Below are 5,689 nucleotides of genomic sequence, written 5' to 3'. Positions count from 1 at the left end.
TTTTACATGTTTTTTCTTTTTGTTGAAAACTGAACACTAAAAACTGAGTTTGAAAAAAAAAAAAGAACGAACTTTAAGACATTACAGTGAATCAAGGACTTGATTTTGTTGTTGCTTGTTTGTGAAATCTTGAACTGAACTTGAACAGCAATCTACTTATTGTCTGTTTACCTTACATCTTTTGGTATTTTTAATGTGAGGAAAAGGAAAAAAAAAATACAAACTCTGTGAAAATGTAACTTTGTGTAATTTTTTTTTTTTTGTGTGTGCAAAATGATTTCCTAATATATATATATATATATATATATATATAAAATAATTTTTTTTTTTTTTTTTTTTTTTTTACTTGACAAGTTTTATTTTCAATTTAAATTTATTAAGTCAAATTTGATTTGGGGCAGCCACCGTTACATAAGTGGCGCCCGAACAGGGACTTGAAACTTAAACACTTAAATAAACCTTGACGACTTGAAACTTAAACATTTAAACACGTAAACCATGACCACTTAAACTGGCCATTTGAACTTTGAATTTGAGTTTCCCTAAAGGATTACTTAAAGGTTGGTTATTGTCACTTGAAACTGCCTGTTTTTTTGTGTTTGTGAAATTGTGGCATACTGAACTGAAACTGTTTTTTTTCTTTACTGAAAGGTTTTGTGGGAAGATACTTTTTGTTTGTGAACTTGCACGTTGTTAAATATATACAGGTGCTGGTCATAAAATTAGAATATCATCAAAAAGTTGATTTATTTCAAGAATTCAACTTAACAGGTGAAACTAATATATTATATAGACTCATTACATGCAAAGTGAGATATTTCAAGCCTTTATTTGTTATAATTTTGATGATTATGGCTTACAGCTTATGAAACCCACAAAATCAAAATCCCAGAAAATTAGAATATTACATGAAATCACACAGTAATTACACAGTGATACCATGGTCATTGAACCAGGTTTTTGTTCTTTTGGCAGTGTGGGCAGGTGCAAATCCTGCTGGAAAATGAAGGAAGCATGAAGTGCTCTGAAAATGTCCTGGTAGACGGCTGCGTTGACTCTGGATTTAATAAAGCACAGTGGACCAAAGTCCTCTTTTCTGATGAGAGCAAATTTTGCATCTCATTTGGAAACCAAGGTCCCAGAGTCTGGAGGAAGAATGGAGAGGCACACAATCCAAGATGCTTGAAGTCCAGTGTGAAGTTTCCACAGTCTGTGTTGGTTTGGGGAGCCATGTCATCGGCTGGTGTTGGTTCACTGTGCCGTCCACTCAACGCAGCCGTCTACCAGGACATTTCCAGAGCACTTCATGCTTCCTTCAGCAGACAAGCTTTATGGAGACGCTGACTTCATTTTCCAGCAGGATTTGCACCTGCCCACACTGCCAAAATAACCAAAACCTGGTTCAATGACCATGGTATCACTGTGTAATTACTGTGTGATTTCATGTAATATTCTAATTTTCTGGGATTTTGATTTTGTGGGTTTCAAAAGCTGTAAGCCATAATCATCAAAATTATAACAAATAAAGGCTTGAAATATCTCACTTTGCATGTAGTGAGTCTATATAATATATTAATTTCACCTGTTAAGTTGAATTCTTGAAATAAATCAACTTTTTGATGATATTCTAATTTTATGACCAGCACCTGTAATCGTGTTACCCCTTAGTTGTCTTGCTGCTAAACTGACCCAATTATGTGAAAGTTGTGGAAACAACCATTTGTGTTATTGAAATCTAATTATTGATTTGTGAAATTAAGTGAATTGTAGTGTGAATTGGTGAATTGGACAATTGGACAGACATTTCACACTGAACTGTGAAGAGTATTCTGCTGCAATTTATTTTTTCAAACATTTATACATTGTTTTTTTTCCCACTCAACTTGCATTTCACTACATTTTCACACTGACTGACTACACATACACTGACAATCAAACATGGCTGCCACTCCTCTCTCTCCATCCACTTTTGTGGAGATGGAACCACCGGCACCAGATGTTGCTACTCCAGTCTGGCCTCCAGCACCCCGTCCTCTACTTTCTTCAACTGGACCTCTTCATGCTCCTTTCCACTTCACTCCTACTCAAGCCAGCACCACTGACTTCCCAGGAACCCATGTGCGGTTTGCAACTTCACCACTAGCTGGCAGTACTCCTGTTCAACCCTTCACCTGGGAACAGGAACCGAATGGTGACTCCATGCAGATATGTACATCACCTGGGCCTTCATCTCTATCTTCAGTGGCACAGCAGGACTTGCCTGACATCCTATCAACTCCTGGAAAAGGAATGCATCAACTCACTCAAGTTAAAGGAAACTGGGACACGTTGACACAATGCAAACCCATGAGAAAACCACTGGTGAACTTGCCAAAGAACTTAAAACCATGACTGCACATCACGACAGCCTGATTTCTAACCTTGCTGATAAACTCAAGCAAAACCAACAAGAAGTGCTCACCCACATTTCTGAAAGTAAGAAGCATGTGAAGGAAGAGACTGATCAACTCACTAAGTCACTTAAAGTCATGATTTCTGATGAACTTCACAAAGCTAAGACTACATATGTGTCTGAAGTGTGGTTCATGATTGACCAACTTCAAGTGGAGCTTCAGCAAGACATCAAAACCTACCTGGTAACCCATCAAAGAAATGATGACCAGTTGTCTACAGAGCTTACCCAGTGCACCCAAACCACCAACACACTGTGTGCAGCTGTAAAAAGCTTACAAACTGAACTTGAGAAAAGACTCGAAAAGCAAGAGAAACAAATGACTGACCTGCAGACAAGAGATTACTCACCTTTACCTCTTAATGCTCCCGTTTCATCTGTATCACCAGTGACTGCTCCATTGCTTCCTGCTCCTCCAGTATCATCTGCATCACCATCGACTGCTCCTTTGCTTCATGCTCCTGTTGTAAAGAGTGATCATCTTAAGATTACATTTCCTACTTTTGGGAGACAGTCAGATGACGTGGACCCCTTGCTCTATCTAACTCGATGTCAGGATTTCTTGGCGTTACATCCTCTTACTAATGCTGACATCCTGGCCACTTTCCGCACTGTCCTTTACGGTACTGCCCGGGACTGGTGGGAAGTTGCACGATCCTCAATAACCACGTGGGAAGAGTTTGAAGCTGCTTTCCTCTCTGCTTTCCTCTCAGAGGATTATGAAGACGAGCTGGCTGAAAGGGTAAGGACAAGAACACAGGGAGAAAGAGAGCATTAGAGACTTTGCATTTACATACAGAGCTCTCTGCAAAAGGTGGAAGCCCACCTTGACGGACAGTGAATTGGTGAAAATGATTTTGAAAAATATGAACCCCTACCTTGCAAGCCAGATTCGCAGTCGGGTGAACACAGTCGATGAACTTGTGAAATTGGGCCAACAGCTGGAAAAAGACTACGAACAACAACAACTTCAATATGAAAAACGTGTGAGTTCTAAGCAACCCCTATCCATGCCTCAAAGACCTGTTCCCAACCGCCCGGCAGAGAAGCCATTAGTGCAATGCTGGCGATGTAAAGGCCATCACTCACCTGGCAGCTGTCCTCACTTTGTCTCTTCTCAGTCCCAGTCACCTCAGTCCACCAGCCAACACCCTTCCTCCAATAGCAAGCGGACAACATTTCCAGCTACTAAAGGTACTGGTCCACCTGGCAATCGCTCTGTGTCTGCCAGCTTTCCCCACAAGTCACCAACAACTGGTAAGAAACTACCACCTACTGCAATTGTTCCACAACAATTAGTGATCCCACTTTGCACTGGTACCTGGAAGGGAAAAGCCATTGTTGATACTGGGGCTAGCTACACCCTTCTACATGAGAATCTCTGGAAGGAACTCACTTTACAAAAACTCCATCCATGGACACAGGGTCCACTCTACCTAGCCAATGGGGAAGCAGAAATTCCTTTAGGTTGGATAAACATGCCAATCACCCTACATCAAAAAGTATTCACCATACCTGCTGTTGTTCTATCAGCCAAAGCCCTGGCTTATGCAGTCGTATTAGGACTGGACTTCATCTTCTCCAGTGGGCTGCAGATCAATGTGGCAGATCAAAAGTATTCATTTCAGTCTAATCCTAAAGAGTATTATCCTTTCCAGCCAACAAATGCCAGTGTACCAGTTATCAGCTCCCAACATCCAAGGGGAAAGATGGGAAATAAAAATCCCAACAGCCTCTCCTTACTATCTTCTGTTCCTCCTCCTCAACTTAACATGTTTCAACCAGCCTGCCTGGATGAGAGGACACTAATTGACACTGCTGTACAGGATGCCCACTTACCTCCGGAAGGCAAGCAGCAGCTACGGCAGATCCTCGAGTCAAACCCTCAAGTTTGTACCCTTCGTCCGGGACGTACTGAAGTTACACAGCATCACATATATACTACCCACCAAGTACCTATAAAACAAAGACCGTACCGCACAACACCTGCCAAACAAGCTATCATTACAGAGCAGCTGGAAGAGATGTTGACTGCCGGCATCGTAGAACCATCACACTCTGGATGGGCCTCACCTGTTGTCTTGGTCCCTAAAAAAGACGGAAGCCTTAGGTTTTGCTTGGACTACAGAAAAGTTAATGCCATTACAGAGAATGATGCTTACCCATTACCCAACATCACTGAGATCTTGGAGTCACTATCTGGAGCGGCCATCTTTTCCACCATTGACCTTAACAGTGGCTACTGGCAAGTGAACATGGATCAAGAAAGTAAACCAAAGACTGCTTTCACAACTTCATCAGGACTGTTTCAGTTTAATGTTATGCCGTTTGGGTTAAAAAATGCCCCAGCAACCTTCCAAAGACTAATGGAGAATGTTCTAGGAGAACTGCGTGGAAACATCTGCTTTGTCTACATTGACGACATAATTATTTACTCACCATCTGTAGCCCAGCACTTCTCCGACCTCCAGGCTGTTCTTCACAAGCTGCAAATGGCTGGCCTCACTATTAATTTAAAAAAAAGCAAGTTCTGTCTTCAGAAAATAACTTTTCTGGGACATGTTGTCAGCGTCCAAGGCATAGCTGTTGTTTCCTCTCCGTATTAGATTACGGTGATGTGATTTATATGCATGCAAGTTCATCTTCTATAAAAAAGTTAGATTGTGTATACCATGCTGCCTTGCGCTTTGTGACGAGTGCCTCTTCACGCACTCATCATTGTACCTTGTACGAATTGGTGGGTTGGACTTCTTTGTTTCAAAGGAGAAAAATACACATGTTGATGTTTATTGCTAAGGCATTGTTAGGAAAACTACCAATTTATATCTGTCGTCTTTTATCGTATTATACCTGTACTTATAGCACTAGAGCTAGTGCTAAATTGCTTTTAAAGGTTCCTAGAGTACGTTCAGAGCTTGGTAAAACTGCCTTCTCTTCCTATGCTCCCTGGTTATGGAATGAGCTGCAGAGTATAATAATGATAGAAGCACTCCCCTCTTTAAAAGTTTTTAAAAATCTCTTATTGACCAATTTAAGGGAAACGTGTGTATGTTTGGTTAAGTAGCTTGTGTTGTTATTTTGAGTGCTGGACAAAATTTTATGAAAGATTCTGAGTTTTATGTTTGTATGTTGTTTATGTGAAACTTTCTGTGCTGCCATTTTGGCCAGGACTCCCTGGAAGAAGAGATTTTATATCTCAATGGGACTATCCTGGTAAAATAAAGGATAAATAAATAA

The 5,689-nt window shown here is 40.7% G+C and overlaps 1 long non-coding RNA gene across 1 annotated transcript; it reads right to left on the bottom strand.

Moving 5' to 3' along the window:
* Window positions 1-1,821: 1,821 nt before the first annotated feature.
* LOC311091409 lies at window positions 1,822-4,875 on the bottom strand. The gene is made up of 7 exons (XR_014608076.1): window positions 4,615-4,875; window positions 3,968-4,540; window positions 3,774-3,888; window positions 3,542-3,683; window positions 3,331-3,404; window positions 2,809-3,186; window positions 1,822-2,278 (listed from the first exon to the last, which is right to left on the bottom strand). It is a non-coding gene; the product is annotated as an uncharacterized lncRNA (long non-coding RNA).
* Window positions 4,876-5,689: the final 814 nt, after the last annotated feature.

Source organism: Abramis brama (genome assembly GCF_963993115.1).
Source record: "Abramis brama genome assembly, chromosome: 10".
In the NCBI taxonomy this organism is placed as follows: Eukaryota; Metazoa; Chordata; class Actinopteri; order Cypriniformes; family Leuciscidae; genus Abramis; species Abramis brama.
Note: the sequence above shows the minus strand (reverse complement) of the source record. Positions and strands in the feature narration are given on the sequence as shown.